The 16,265-nt window shown below is 40.7% G+C and overlaps 1 pseudogene; it reads left to right on the forward strand.

Moving 5' to 3' along the window:
- The first annotated feature begins 2,554 nt into the window (after positions 1 to 2,554).
- On the forward strand, positions 2,555 to 3,461 carry LOC126505711 (tubulin alpha-1C chain-like; annotated as a pseudogene).
- The last annotated feature ends 12,804 nt before the right edge of the window (positions 3,462 to 16,265 follow it).

Raw genomic sequence — 16,265 nt, forward strand, 5'->3', positions numbered from 1 at the left:
GAATAATCTGCATTCTTGTGTCCCTTGCAACACTATTTACCATAACTGAGAAATGGGAACAGTCAAAGTTTCCATTAACAGACAAATGGATGAAGGCAACCAGAAACACACTTAAATATTATTCAGCCATCAAAACTTGTGAAATCCTCTTATTTATACCATGATGTAACTGGAGCTCATCACGCAACCAAAATAAGCCAGACAGAAAAACGAGTATCTCACAATGCCATTCCTATATAAAATATAAAGTGTTGATTGCACACAAGTCAAGAGTTGAATGAGCCTGTGGAGTGGAAGGGAGACGGGGATGAGGCAAGGTAATTACTGTGCGCTAAATGAGAGTTCTGTGCGAGATTGCATAGCGATGTACTGTATACTTCAAAATGCTAGCAGAAAGGATTTTAGACTTCTTACCACATAGCATGCAAGCTGTTTGGAGATATAGACACGTTAAATCTTATTTAAACATTATACACCGTAAGCCAGACCCCAAAAGAGGAACATGGGATGTACTCACTCATATTTGGTTTCTAGCCATAAATAAAGGACATTGAGCCTATAATTCGGGTTCTTAGAGAAGCTAAATAAGAAGGAGAACCCAAAGAAAATCATATAGGCATACTCCTGAATATTAACCTTCATCAGGCAATGAAAGGAGACAGAGACAGAGACCCACAATGGAGCACCGGACTGAAATCTCAAGGTCCAAATCAGGAGCAGAAGGAGAGAGAGCATAAGCAAGGAACTCAGGACCGTGAGGGGTGCACCCATACACTGAGACAATGGGGATGTTCTATCGGGAACTCACCAAGGCCAGCTGGCCTGGGTCTGAAAAAGCCTGGGTTAAAACCGGTCTCGCTGAACATAGTGGACAATGAGGACTACTGAGAACTCAAGAACAATGGCAATGGGTTTTTGATCCTACTGCACGTACTGGCTTTGTGGGAGCCTAGGCAGTTTGGATGCTCACCTTACTAGACCTGGAAGGAGGTGGGAGGTCCTTGGAAAACCCACAGGGCAGGGAACCAAGTCTGCTCTTAGGGCTGATGAGAGAGGGGGAGTTGATTGGGGGGGGGGGAGATAAGGGAGGAGGTGGAGGGGAAGAGACAGAAATCTTTAATAAATAAATAAATAAATAAATAAATAAATAAATAAATTTAAAAAAAAAGAAGGTGAACCCAAAGAAAAACATATAGTCATCCTCCTGGATATTAAACTTCATCAGGCGATGAAAGGAGACAGAGACAGAGACCCACATTGGAACACCGGACAGAAATCTCAAGGTCCAAATCAGGAGTAGAAGGAGAGAGAGCACGAGCAAGGAACTCAGGACCGCGAGGGGTGCACCCATACACTGAGACAATGGGGATGTTCTATAGGGAACTCACCAAGGCCAGCTGGCCTGGGTCTGAAAAAGCCTGGGATAAAACCGGACTCGCTGAACATAGAAGACAATGAGGACTACTGAGAACTCAAGAACAATGGCAATGGGTTTTTGATCCTACTGCACGTACTGGCTTTGTGGGAGCCTAGGCAGTTTGGATGCTCACCTTACTAGACCTGGAAGGAGGTGGGAGGTCCTTGGAAGTCCCACAGGGCAGGGAACCCTGACTGCTCTTTGGGCTGATGAGGGAGGGGGAGTTGTTTGGGGGAGGGAGAGGGAAATGGGAGGCAGTGGCGGGGAGGAGACAGAAATCTTTGATTGATAAATAAATAAAAAAAACATTATACACCTTAAACACACTTCACAACACAACTTGGTGCCATATTTATGTACTCCATCAGTTTAATTTAACTTAAGGATGAATAAGTAAAATAAGAGCACAGTTGTTGCATTCTTCTACTCTGTGTTCATTGTGCCCCATCCTTACATCATTCCGTGTGCTTGCTCCTTAATTATGCATCTCCACTTCTTTCTATAGAATTCTTGCATTTCTGTTTATCAAGGTACCTCCAGCACTTTCCATCTGCCACACAGTAGATACTCACCAGATATATGATAAGCAAAACTTGCCTATGATCACACATTGACAAAATGACAGAGCGAAACAGATCCTCTTGCTCTTCTCTGGGATCCCAATTTCCTGCCATCTGTCCCCTCATTATGTCACACAAGACTGAATGACAAAAATATTTTTCTATTATCCTTCAAATTAATTTCCAGAGAACCCCAAATAATCCAACTAGTACTGCTACTTAAAATGATTTCTAAATTGGCTTTTAAACAGTTTTTTGATCACATAAGAAAGTCATCATGTTATATTATCCTCCAAGACGCTCTTTTTGCTGTTTTGATGATGCATTTTCTCACCAAAATGGCACTTTTTTGTCTGGTCACCTAACTTGACTGTAGATGATCTCTGACTATTTAAAGAAATCAAATCACAATCTATTCTTAAAAATAGAATGGTAAGGCTGGAGAGATGCTTCAAAGGTTAAGAGTACTTATTGTGGCCTCATTGAATTACTTACCTCGACTCTTAGCTGTGGGGAACAGTAACCGGGACCTGGTGTCTGCTCTGTCACCTCGCCTTCTAACCTCGCCATAGCTACTATGCATGAGTTCATCTCCATCCATGTTGGCCAGGTTGATGTCCAGATGGACAATGCCTACTGGGAACTCTACTTCCTGGAACATGGCATCTGGCCTATGGACAGATGCCAAGTGACAAGACCATTGAGGGAGGAGATGACTTCTTCATCACCTTCTGCAGTGAGAGAGATGCTGGCAAGCCTGTGCCCCGGGCAGTGTTCATAGACCAGGAACCCACAGTTATTGATGAGTTTGCACTGGTACCTACCGCCAGCTCTTCCATCCTGAACAGCTCATCATAGGCAAGGAAGATGCTGCTAATAATTATGCCTGTGGCCACTACACCATTGGCAAGGAGTTCATTGACCTTGTCTCTGATCGAATTCGCAAACTGGCAGACCAGTACCCAGGCCTTCAGGACTTCTTGTTTTTCCACAGCTTTGGCAGGGGAACTGGCTCTGGGTTCATCTCCCTGCTGATGAAGAGGCTCTCTGTTGATTACAGAAAGAAGTCCAAGCTGGAATTCTCCATCTACCCAACCCCTAAGTTTCCACCACTGTGGTTGAGCCCTACAATTCCATCCTCACCACCCACACCACCATGGAGCACTCTAATTTTGTCATCATGGTAGACAATTAAGCCATCTATGACATCTGTTGTAGAAACCTTGATATTGAGCACCCCACCTACACTAACCTTAACTATCTTATTAGTCACATTGGGTCTTCTGTTGCTGCTGCCCTCAGATTTGATGGAGCCCTGAATGTTGACATGACAGAATTCCAGACCAACCTGGTGCCCTACCCTCACATCCACCTTCCTCTGGCCACATATGCCTCTGTCATCTCTGCTGAGAAAGCTTACAATGAGCCGCTTTCTATAGCAGAGATCACCAATGCCTGCTTTGAGCCAGCCAACCAGATGGTGAAATGTGACCGTCGGCATGGTAAATATGGCTTGCTGCCTGCTGTAGCATGGTGATGTGGTCCCCAAAGATGTCAATGCTGCCCTTGCCACCAACAAGACCAAGTGCAGCATCCAGTTTGTAGACTGGTGTCCTACTGCTTTAAGGTTGGCATTAATTACCAGTCTCCCACTGTGGTACCTGGTGGAGACCTAGCCAAGGTTCAGAGAGCTGTTTGTTTGCTGAGTAACTCCACAGCCATTGCTGAGGCCTGGGCTCACCTAGATCACAAGTTTGATCTGATGTATGCTAAGCATGCCTTTGTGTACTGGGATGTGGCTGAGGGTATGGAGGAGGGGGAGTTCTCTGAGGCCCATGAAGACATAGCTGCCCTAGAGAAGGATTATGAGGAGGTTGGTGTGGATTCTGTTGAAGGAGAAGATGAGGAAGAAGGAGAGAAATACAAATCTGTTCTTTCAGCCCCTGGATCGTGTCAAACTCCCAGAACCTCAGCTTCAACATTAGCTGGCAGTCATTGATGCTTTCGTGTTAACATCATTCTGTGGTCATGTCTTTTCCTTTTCTATGAGTTGCATGATGTCCCAAAGTAAAAGATTTTTTTTTAATTCTTATTGTACTTGCAGAATACTCAGATTTGATTTCCAGGACTCGCTGTTGTGTCAGAGGCTCACAGCTGTCTTTAATTCGGGGATATCTGAGCCAGACTTTTGGCTTCTGGCTTCTGTGGGCACCTACACCCATATGTGTGTTTATGTACACATGTATGTACACACATAAACACACATACTTGAATAAAATGAAGCTAAAAAAGAATGACTTGTTACCATCAAATAAAGAATAAAGATAAGAAACTCATTCATTAATATGAAGGAGAATCATTGACTTGAGTGTGTGTGTGTGTGTGTGTGTGTTTTAATCTGTCACAATACTAAATACCTATGCCAGCAATGCTGCATAATTACTCTATTCCATTTAAGTATTTTGCTGGTGTATTTATATAAATTATCTGACTAAATTTGCATGTAAAATTTGTTCTGAGAAAAAATTATAACATGATTAAATTGAACTTAAACCAGTGTACAATTAGCACAGTTAACTACAAAGGCATGGGCAGATATGTCAGCAAAATACCAATACTTCAAAGATTAAAGGGGCAGAAAATTTACAAAGAAAAAAAAAATAAAACTGATCTTCAAGGCCATGGACATTAGACAAACAACACAAATTAAAACATAACAATAATTTTACATGTCAAATTTAATGTTAAAAAGTAAGATCTGACATTGGAGGAAGTGGGAAAGCAGATGTAAGAAATCCTTCATACCAGTCATTCAGTTTCCGTAAGGCTAACACTAGTTTTAAATGTTAAATGAAAGAGTGAGTGCTTTGTTTAGCTTTCACTGTCTCCTTAGCTTGCTCCACATCACTGTTGCACACATGATTATTGTCATAATCAGTCTTGGCATCTGGCATTTGCATCTTCATCATGATTTTCTTGGCTAGTACTGATTGTGTTTCTATAGACAATGTAAAATCAATTTGTCAATTTCCACAAAATTGCTTCTGGGATTTTCTGCTAGAACTCCACTGGATCGTCGATGAGCTTGAGGGAACTAGTCATGAAAGATGAACCCTGCAGCAACAAAGTGCTGCCTGCCGGGCCCAGTGCTAAGTTCCAGGAGTGCACTCCTGCCCAGCCAGCACTAACGAGTGAGTTATACTGATCAGGGGTGGGATTTAGTCTGATACACGTGCCGTGTTTGGAATATCCTTTCTGACAACAAAACGATCTGCTGTAGAAATGAAACTCATGGGAAATGTCTTCTAGAGTAAGTCCCAGTTTAGCAGAATTCATTGGTGGCTGTACTTCTACCAGCTCAGAACTCCAGGACAGGAATGCATTTAAGTGGAGTGCTTGACAGCATGTAGCTCAAAACAGCTTTAAGGAGAAATGAAAAAAAAATCTACTCACGTATGTAATGGTGTGTTGACAGCTAGACACCAGGACTCATGCAAGAGATGATATGTACCTCTCTGGATCGCCAAACTCTATATGCCTCCCTGCATATTGACCATATTTTCCTCCAAGTCTTCCGTGAGGTACAAATGAGTCTAATACATTCAATTCTTCATTTAAAAAGAAGAGACTCCACCCCGCTCCCCCGCCGTTCCCCACCTCTCCTGCACTGAAGCTGAAGGAAGATTGCTTGTCCTGCTGGGCCTTGGCTGCATGGGTCACTGTGGTCAGCAGGACAGATGGCACAGATAGCTTTGCCCACATACCCACCCTACTTGACTTTGTGTATATTCTGAAGCTGGAGGCAGACCGCTGAGAACCATTGACCTCACCTACATCTTAAGAATGGGTGTCTCACACGTGAGATGAGTTCTCATTCTTGGAAGGGGCAGGGGTAGGAAGTCATCAGACAGAAATGGCTGATGTCACTGGAGTTACACAATCTGGGGCCTCCTTTCTCACCTGTGACAGTGTCACCCATCTGCCCATCCTAATGGGCTAGGCAACGGTGGGCGGAGGCAATGGACCTTTCACTAAACACAACAGAAGAAAAAAGCTTGCAGAAACTAGGTAAATTTTAACAATTATTAGAAAAATATTTTCAACTGTGTGATATAAAGTACTGTAGAAGTTATTTCCTGGAATGGTTGCCTAATATTTGTACATATACAAATAAAAATGGTAAATATTTGAATTATGTATTATGATGATTCGATGCACAAATACATTATTGAATGATAATCACATTCAAGTTAATTAAGTATCTATCACTTTACATAGTCATAAGATCAACTGCTAGCCATTTTCACCACAGAATGCTGTATTATTAACTACAATCAAATGCTGCAAAATGAGAGCTTAAGAATTCATTCATATTATAACAAAGTTCCTACCCTTTAACCAATATCTGTGAAACCCACTCCACCACGGAGTTCCTAACAACAAGCATGTAATTATGTTTTCATAGAATTGATATTTTTGCATTTCATACTTAATGGAGTTCTGCAATATTTGTGTTTTTGTGACTGGTTTAATTTGTTTAGTGTTATACTATGAAAATATTTAAAAAAAAAAACAGTAAAACTCAACATATTTCCAAACAGAGACCTGGGCAAAGGCATGAACAAAGTACATCACTAGACAAGATGAACAAATGGCAAACATGCACATGAAAAAGCAGCCAATGTCATCAGGTGCCAGGAAATGAAAATTCAAAACCAGATGAAGAAGTTGCGTGGCCATGGAAATGGCTGGAATGGAAGAGAATGACAGAAGCAGGGCTGCGGAGAAACTGGGTCCCTGATGGGTGTGATGCAGGGGGAATGTGAGTGCCCATATGGAAAACAGGAGGGAAGTTTCTTTAGAAAATAAGATAGAAGAAAACAATAGCAACACTGACAACACCAGAAACAGCAGCAACAAAACCCTTCAATATGTCGCTAGTCATGGTGACACATGCCTGTAATTATAGAATTGAGGACATTGAGGCAGTAGGTTCATGAACTAGGGGGCCACCCTGAGGTACCTAGTAAGTTGGAGGCCATTTTAGGAAATTAAATATGACCTATGTACACGTTAACAAGGGGTATGGATGTGTCTCAGTGGTAGAGCCTTGCCTGGTATGTACAAGCCCCGGTTTCCAGCTCCTATACCAATGGAAACAACACAAATGAAATAACCCTAGGCATGCAATTACCTTATCACCAAGCAATGACTCCATGGGATTTTATAGCCCCACTATTCATAAATAACAAAAAATTAGAAAAACATGGATGTCTTTGAATGATTCTGCTTGAATGAAGAAGAAAACTGTGGTAGATTCGTTTTATCAAATACTACACAGTCATTAAAACCAGCTACTGATGTGTGCAATAATCTCTAAGGAATCATGATAAGTAGATGATAGATAGGTAGATAGAGATAGATAAGTTGAAAGACAGATAAATATAGGTAGATATATTTAAATGAGATGTAGATAGATGGATGGATAGACAGACAGACAGAAAAAGGGATGATCTGGAATGACTATAATCTGATGAAACCACTTGTTTCTAAAACATTGTAGAATAAAATTCTAAACATTTTTCAAAGTAGAAAAAAACTGTTATTAATGGACAGCCTTGTTCTACTAAGGAAAAATATCTTTTTCTAAACTTTAGGTAGAACTGACAGTAATGTGGAAGACTGTCATTTCTATGTGTATAGACACGAATTTCAGTGGTTGGACAATCAGACCACATTTTGTTCAAAATAGACTTTCTGAGCAAAGAACAAGGAGGAACACTGCAGCGTTTCCATACAATAATTCTACTTTCTTTTTTTGGGTATATTCATATTTATTTGACAATTTCATTTCAAATGTCTGGAATAAATCTTTTTTTTTCATTTTTTTTATTTTATTGAGAATAAGAAAAAAAAAGTTTCCGCCTCCTCCCAATAATTCTACTTTCTAGTCAGCTCTTTAGTGTCCTTCCAGCTTTCCCTTTCTGCCCAACTGCCAACAGCTCACTTTCTTCCTGAGGCCCTGGCTTACATTGTGTTTTAACTGACCCCACACTAAACTGAAGGACCAACCTCCAAAAAAAGATTTAAGACTCAGGCCCTCAAAATTCATGGTTTGATTAAAATCTAATTAAAAAATCTAAAGTGTCAAAATTATGTTTTAGAGTCAAATTATTTTGTTTTCAATCAAACCCCACACACTAATAGTGGGAGACGCCAACACCCCACTCTCACCACTGAACAGGACTGCCATACAGAACCTCAATAGAGAAATAAAGGAATTAACAGAGGCTATGACTCAAATGGGTTTAATAGACATCTATAGAACATTCCACCCAAACACAATTATTTTGTTTTCAATAGAATCCTTTTAAAATTATTACTGAACAAATTGTCATATCTTATGAGTTTTATTCTTTCTAATTAAGAAAATTATAAATCATAAGGAAAGTTATTTCCTCCAAATGCTGTATTAGAAAAAGAATAAAGTGACCAATCTTTAATGGCAATTTTATGCCTTTTCAGCTATTTGCTGAAAAGCCATTTGCTGGAGAATGTTCGACATCCATACTTGTCTGTGGATTCTTGGCAATGTGCATTATGTTCTAAATAAAATGTCTATAAATAAAATATCTGCCTCATTTATTTGTTTTTGTCAATTTCAAATAAATTGTAATGACTTCAGGCTATAAGCTGTTCCTAAGTATTATCAACTTTGATTGTAGCTGTGGAAGTGCTGGTTAAAGAGGGACCTGTCCATATCCAAACGGTTATTACCCTAAATGCTTTTGTTTTTAGCTTCACTTCTTTTGTGGCCAAAATAATAAGTTTATAATATGCATTTGTGTTACCAGAATGTCTAATAATATTTTTCTGATAATATTTGTTCTGGTCAGAATAAATAATAGTCCCTGGATATTTAGTCTTTGATGATTAGAATAGGTATGGCCCTCACTGACTCATTTGTTTGAGGGTTTGGTCAAAGGCAGTGACACTATTAGGAGGCATGGCCTTGCCGGAGTAGGTGTGGCCTTATTGGAGGAAGCGTGTCACTGTGGGGATGGGCTTTGAGATCTCCTATGCTCAAGCTATTCCCATTGTGATTCACAGGTGCTTCTGCTGCCTGAGGATCAAGATGTAGAATGCTCTGCTCCTTCTCCATCACCATGTCTACCTACACATACCATGAAGATAATAGACTAAACCTCTGAACCCGCAAGCCAACCCCAATTAAATGTTTTCCTTTATAAGAGTTGCTGTGGCCATGGTGCTCTTTGCAGCAATAAACACCCTAAAAGACAGTCTTGATGGGATTTCTAAATATGTTGTTGAAAATATTATACTGTAAGTCAGCAGTCATGAAAGTTTCGTGGAGATTTTGTTCAAGTCTGGCTTAGATATAACTGCTCTGCTTTGGTAATATTTTTACAACATCTAGTGTGGTGGTTAGTAATGGCCGTCAACTTAACAGGATCTACAATCAAATCTCCGAGCATGCCTGGGAAGGATTACATAGATCAGGTTAATAGAGACAGAAAGACCCACATGTCGGCAGCACCAGTCCATGTCAGAGAAGGAGAAACCTCACTGAACACGAACATTTATCTCTGCACTTCCTGACTGTCCATACATTCCAGACAGCAGGTTCCGTCCTCCCGCCCTGTGCTGTGCCTGCCTGTTCACCATCATGTTTTCTCCTCAGTGATGGAATGATCCCCACAAGCTGCAAGCCACGCAAACCTTTCCTTCACCACATTGTTTTTCAACAGGTATTTTGTAGCAGCAGCGTGTGGAGTAACTAACACACCCCACAAAGCTGAAACTGGGAAGACAGCAAGGCAAAGGATTGAGAACGGCACCGGATCTGTGACAGCCACATCTCAGAGAACCAGAGCGGCAGAAGAGTCTGCCATCACAAACCTTTGAGAACATGCAGCCAACGTGACTACTTTGTTATTTCATAAGAAAATGAGTTTGTTTCCCCTTTAATTGATATGGTATTACATTAACAAAATAAACTGTAAATATCACAAAGCAGAATAAATGATATTTGACAGAGAAAAGAACTGTCACTGCATTTTGCAAAAACATTTTTTGTTTGTTTTATTTTGAAGCTCATTTTGCAGTCTCTGACCCCAATCCTGAGACACAGCAGTGCCTGGCAAATTCATGTTGCTCATTAAAGGAGGTCTGGGGGACCCTACAGGAAAATCATCACCACAGCCTGTAATTGGTCCTGAAGGAGAAAAGAAGAGAAAGAAAAACAAAACAAAAATCAACTTCACATATTTGCTCATCTATCTGAGTCTGGTGTTTGCTGGAAGCAGACATTACCATTAATGTGGAAAAAGAAGCATGGAACTGAAATGGGCAAGAGGGTGGAGAAGGTCAACAAGAAATAGCAGGCTTGGGTCTTGCTTCACAACTGGGAGATATGTGTATTCATTCATGGAACAACATATCTGTGTATCAACCAGTTGCCATAGAGACAGAATGGGACATAAACTATTCTATAAAGAAGTGTAAGTCAGTGGCTAGAAAAAGAGAAAAGAGTCTGTGAGGGAACTTTGGAAAACTCTCCCAAGAACATGTTATTTAAAGGATAATAGCGTCAGGCAAATCAGAGACAAAAAGACAGCAATACAGAGAAATACATCCTATGCTAAGAAAAACTGTGGCAAAAAACAAAGTAAAAGACGGGCAAAGTTTCCAGGATGGAAAAAAGTGTAAGCTGAAGCTTGAGACAGTGTCTGACAGCTATGTGGGACCTGTGGAGCTGGGTGCTAATAACACAGGCAGGCTATATGGCACCGACCCATGCCCCTTTATTGGGAGATGGGGCTGACTGATTAAATGTTGGTTGCCCACTCACAATTACAGAAGAACTACAGAAACACAATGATTATGAAAACTCCAGTGTCTGTGAGGCACCATGGTACAGAGTTCTGCCTTTGGGTGGCTAGAGTGGTGAGCAGAAGATTATCTGAGGGAAGCCTGAGGGTAGGGACACTATAAAATGACTTTGTGCTTTGTTTTCTCTTTGGCTTAATATTCTCGGGAAATTCTTTTGCACCGGGGAAGTTCTGTAGTGACACATTTCAAATCGTTATAGCTAGTTCCTAATGGAATAATCCACAGATGGGGTGGAGTTGTCAGACAGAGGGAGGCTGCTCCTGTGCTTGAGTTCTTTGTGCAGAACCCGGTCAGATGGACTTGGGTACCTGAGCAGGATGGTGTATGAACACTGTCATGAACAATCATTAATACATATCCTATCCGCAGAGTTATTTATTATCTAGTGAACATTCCATCTCATTTAGTTAGTGGGATTTGCAGTCCCAGGTGGTATCAAACAGCAAACCAAACAAAAAATTACTTTTGATTATCAAAATCCAAGACCAAAAAGACTTGATGAGTTCGGACCATAAATGGTTTACACTTCAGGTATGAGAAGATATAGAAAAACCTAGTCTACAGCACCCCTGTTGAGGAAATTCTTTAGGTTGGAGGAGGGGAGATGAGATCTTAACAGATCTATTCCTGAAAATTATCTGCACTCAAACTATCTTTTTGTCCCTATTGCCTCTAAACTGGTTTGAAATGAAATGAAGTCTGATACAAATGGACAATTGCAGAATAAGTTAGTAGCCATCTGATGGCTCCAGTACAGGCTCCGGATTTGAATCCTTGAAGATGAGAGCCATGACCTTATTAATGTCCTAAGGAGTAGAAATGAATAATGAGTAAAAGAATGAGAAGAAGAATGAGTAAAGCCCATTCCTACAGATAAAAATGGGGCAGGAGATGTGCATGGAATTAATGTGTCTGAGATATCACCTGGATAAGATACAGAAACCAGAAGAGTTTTGGTTCCTTGATGGGGACAATATGCTGAAGTTATGGTTTGTGCGAACCAGCACCCCTGTGGTGGCTTTACACCTCATCCACTAACTTTTTGAAGGCAGTGGTACTAAACCAGAACTTGGCTTACCATCTGTGTCTTATTCTTTTGATTTTGATTTTCTGTGAAAAATACCAGACAAAGGAGACATAAGGAAGGAAGAGTTTAGTTGGCTTACAGTCCTGGGGGACACAGTCCATCATGGCAGAGAAGCACAGTGGCAGGAGCAGGATGGGGCTGATTACATTGTATTCATGGTCAGAAAGCAGAAGGAGATAAATGATGCCACTCAGTTTTCCTTTTATTCCTTTTGGGATCCCAGCTCATAGAATGCTGCCACCAACATTCAGGGCTATCCCCACTTCAGATGAACCTTTTTCAGAAGTATACTCAGGGATGTGCCCAGAGGTCTGTCTTCTAGGTCATTTTAAACTCTGTCAAGTTGAAAATCAAGATTAATCATTATGCCATCTAAAACAAATGCTACATTCCCTTAAGGACAGAAATCTGATCTGACAGCAGCAAATTAAAGTATAAATTTTGAGAAGTGAGAACCCAGGGCTGAATCAACATAAGTATTCTCTTGGTAAGTGTCATCTGGGTGACAGAATGCAGTGAGGATGTTATTTATTTTACACTAAATTTCCACCAAAACCATAACCCAATTCTCTGGGGTGTCTCAAACTTAATGAACTGTTCATCAGAGTAGAACGGCCTAAAGAATCCCTCCTCCCTCTTTGAAACTAACTCTAGTCACTTTAACTCAGAGAACAGTGGTAAGCTGTCCCTTGTCTCTAAACCCAGCTGTCGGAACTTCTTCAAATACACCCCGGAAGCAGATGTCTTCATCCGTATCTGATTGGCCCTCAGGCCTACTTCCAGTTTTTTATATTTGTTGTCTTGTGGTTAAATGCTATGGGAAGAAGCATGGTAAAAGCCTGGAGAGATTCAAATGCTTAGTGAGATGGGCATTTCAGGAGTATGGGATGGTGGCTGTTCCTGTGGGACAGACAGGAGCATTGATTGATCTTGCTAGTTATTAATCCATTATTTCCTTTTACCCACAAGGACCCACAGTGAAGGGCAGAGCTAAGAAATAAATCTAAGGCTTTTGACATCATGGTTTTCTGCTGCACCAAATGATTGCTTTTAACCCTGTTTTAAAATATGGGAACCAGAGAGTTATTTTGAAAAGCCCCCCAAAATGGAATCCTCCTTATGCCTCATGAATTTTTTTCACCAAATGAGTGGAAAAGACAAGAGTGGGTGACGGTCTGCTTGGTGCATCTGTCACAGGCCTGTAGAGACTGTGTACCTGATAATGAACACAAATTCAGTGTTTGACAGTTCTCAAGTCCAGGAGGTCCACATTAAGCAAGTGGCATTTAACTTGGTGAGAACCTTTGTGGTGGTTTGAAAGAATATGTCCCCAAAAGGAAGTAGTACTATTAAGAGCTGTAGCTTGGTGGAATAGGTGTGACCTTGTTTGTGGAAGTATGGGGGTGGGATTTGAGGTCTCCTTTATTCAAGCTCTACTTACTGTAACTCTCAAGTTCACTTCCTGTCACCTGCCAATCAAGATGTAGGACTTTTAGCTCCAACATCATGTCTGCCTGCCTGTTGTCATGTCCCAACATGATGATGATGGACTAAACCTCTATTAGCCAACCCTAATTAAGTGTTTTCCTTTATAAAACCAAGACACGGTGGTGGTGTCTCTTCACGGAAAGAAAACCATAACAAAGTTGTTCATCTTATTTCTTTATCTTGGGATGGGAGCCAGAAGGAAAAACTAGTAGAAGGCTCTATGAAGCCTTCATCCCTGACAAAGCAGTTTTCATGGCCTAAGGTCTTAAAGGCCCCACTCTTAGTCACATTGACAACACCTAAATTTTGAAGGACACCCATTCAAACTGTGGCAGTAGTGAAAGCCAATTCAATTTATGGCATATCAATGAGCCTGAAAACAAGAATAAATTGACAGAGGAAGACAGTTCTGACATCAGAGATTAGTATCCAAGGGAAACCCAGGAACTTGACATTGAACTATGGCCATTAAGGCCAAGCTTATACCAAAATATCATTTTTACTTGTTTTTTTATTTCTCAAAAATTTATTCATTATCCATACATGTGCATTTTAATACTCAGTTCAGCTAACAGCACGATAAAGGGTTCTTTTAGAAAAGCCTGGCATGATGTGTATCATCTCTTTCATGCCTTGCATTTGTAATGAGAATCAGGATTTACGCCCTGCAGCACGAAAGTTATATTGGCTCCTGAATGAGATTTTCCATCCTATTAGTATTGTGAAGTGGTCAGGATAAGCCTTACCACACTGATGAGAACATCTCAATGACACATGAAGAGCTTAGCAAGAAGGGCCTGTAGGAGTGCCTCAGTGCAGGAAGTGGCTGCACTCTTTCAGTTCCCACTATTACAGGCTGTCTGAGGAAGTTGGGAATACAAAGCAAAAATTACAAGAGAAATAGGTAGAGGCTAGAGAGATGACACATTGGTTAAAGTGTTTGCTGCGTGTGCATGAGATTAGGAATTCAGATCCCCAGAGCCCATGTAAAAATTAGGTATATTTCTATAATGAACAGGAGTGGCTGTATGTGGTGTGTGTGTGTGTGTGTGTGTGTGTGTGTGTACATGTATACGCGCACATGTGTGAATGTTTTCATCCCCACCTACAGCCAAATTATAAGGAAATCACAAGCCAGTCAGTCTAGCCAACTGGTAAACTCCAGAATTGGTAAGAGAACCTGTCTCAAAAGATAAGGTGTAAAGAGATAGAGAGAGAGGAAGATACCTGATGGTGACTCCTGAGTTGCAACAAAAATGACTGAAAAGAAAGCAACCCCTTCTTGTTCATTATGACAAAGCTGGTCCTTCCTGGTACCATGTTCCATGAAGAACATACTCTGAAAGGGGAAGCAGGAGTCAGGGAGTAAGGCTACATGCATCTAGTGGCTGAGCTCACTGCAGTTTGTGTCGGCTGGATCTTACCTTGCTATATTTGGTTTTAAACCTTTCCCCAGCCATTGTAATTTGTGGTTTTGTTTGTTTACCATATGATGTATGAAGTCTTTCTGTATTTGTGTTGCTTTTAATAGTTAATGAATAAAGTTGTTTTGGTCAATGGCTTAGTGGATGCTAGGTGGGAAATTTGAACAGAGAGAGAGAGAGAGAGAGAGAGAGAGAGAGAGAGAGAGAGAGAGAAGGAGAGAGAGAGAATAGGTGGAGTTGAAGGAGACACCATGTAGTCCATGAAGGAGTAATACGCCACTCTGATAAGTCACAGCCTTGTGGTAATACACAGATTAATAGAAATTGATTAATTCAAGATGTAAGAACTAGCTAAGAATACACTTAAGCCATTGGCCAAACAGTGTTGTAATTAATATAGTTTAGGTGTGATTATTTAGGTCTGGATGGCCGGGAAAAGGAAGTGCAGTCTCCATTTACAGCGATAAACGTGGTTGATTTATTGTGTAGTTTTGCAGAACATACAGCTTTTCAGAGGATGAGAGAGATCACTGTCATCTGACAGTTTTGGTGGGAGTCAGATTCTGAGACAGAAGTTCCAGTATAGAATGCTTGTCGCAGGAGCTCTTTATTAATACCTGTGGAAGAAAAATGAAGAGGAGAGAAGAAAAGCAAAGGGAAGGAAAGAGAGGAGAGGAAAGAGAAGGGAGGAAAGGGGAGGGAAAGGAATAAAAGGGAGTGAAGGGAACAGAGTAGAGAAAGTCATCATAATGTAGGCTAAACATCCTCAGGTGACCTCACTGGGTGACTCTGAAGCTAAAATGGACATTAGAGTATTCAATACTGCTTCAAAATGCTAGGGTCTTGATTGATTATTAAATGTAGGTTATGGATTTCTGTCACTTTGTGTGACATCATGCAAATCAGTCCTTTGAAACTGAAGCAATACTAGAAAGGGCTTAAGTAGAAAGCTGACTACTGACAAGGGATGAAAGAATTCTGTAAAGTATCCAGAGCCAACATCTTCAAGGCACCATATTCAAGTCTACCTTAGCTTGATTTTATGTAAAACGAGAGCTGTCCAAGCCCTATGTTCATCAAGCATTCTCTGAGTTGTGTATCCTTTCAGACTCTTCTCTAGACTCATGTGTTGATTTGTCATTTTCTTTGTGTTCATGTGTACAGATGTGAATGTAACAATGGGATTTTACAATAGCTTTTATGCCAAAAAATGTTTTATTTGCCAATACATATTGGGGATGTAGCTAGTTGATTCTTTCATATCTAACATATTCTTGCTTTAAGCATGTCTATATATACAAATGTACGAATTGGTGTGCATCTGCCACAATGTACCCATGAAGATCGGAGGATAACCTTTTGGGTTGTCCCTGGAC

This window comes from Alexandromys fortis, unplaced genomic scaffold, assembly GCF_014885135.2.
Source record: "Alexandromys fortis isolate MF-2015 unplaced genomic scaffold, M_Fortis_MF-2015_v1.1 scaffold_4, whole genome shotgun sequence".
Lineage (NCBI taxonomy): Eukaryota > Metazoa > Chordata > Mammalia > Rodentia > Cricetidae > Alexandromys > Alexandromys fortis.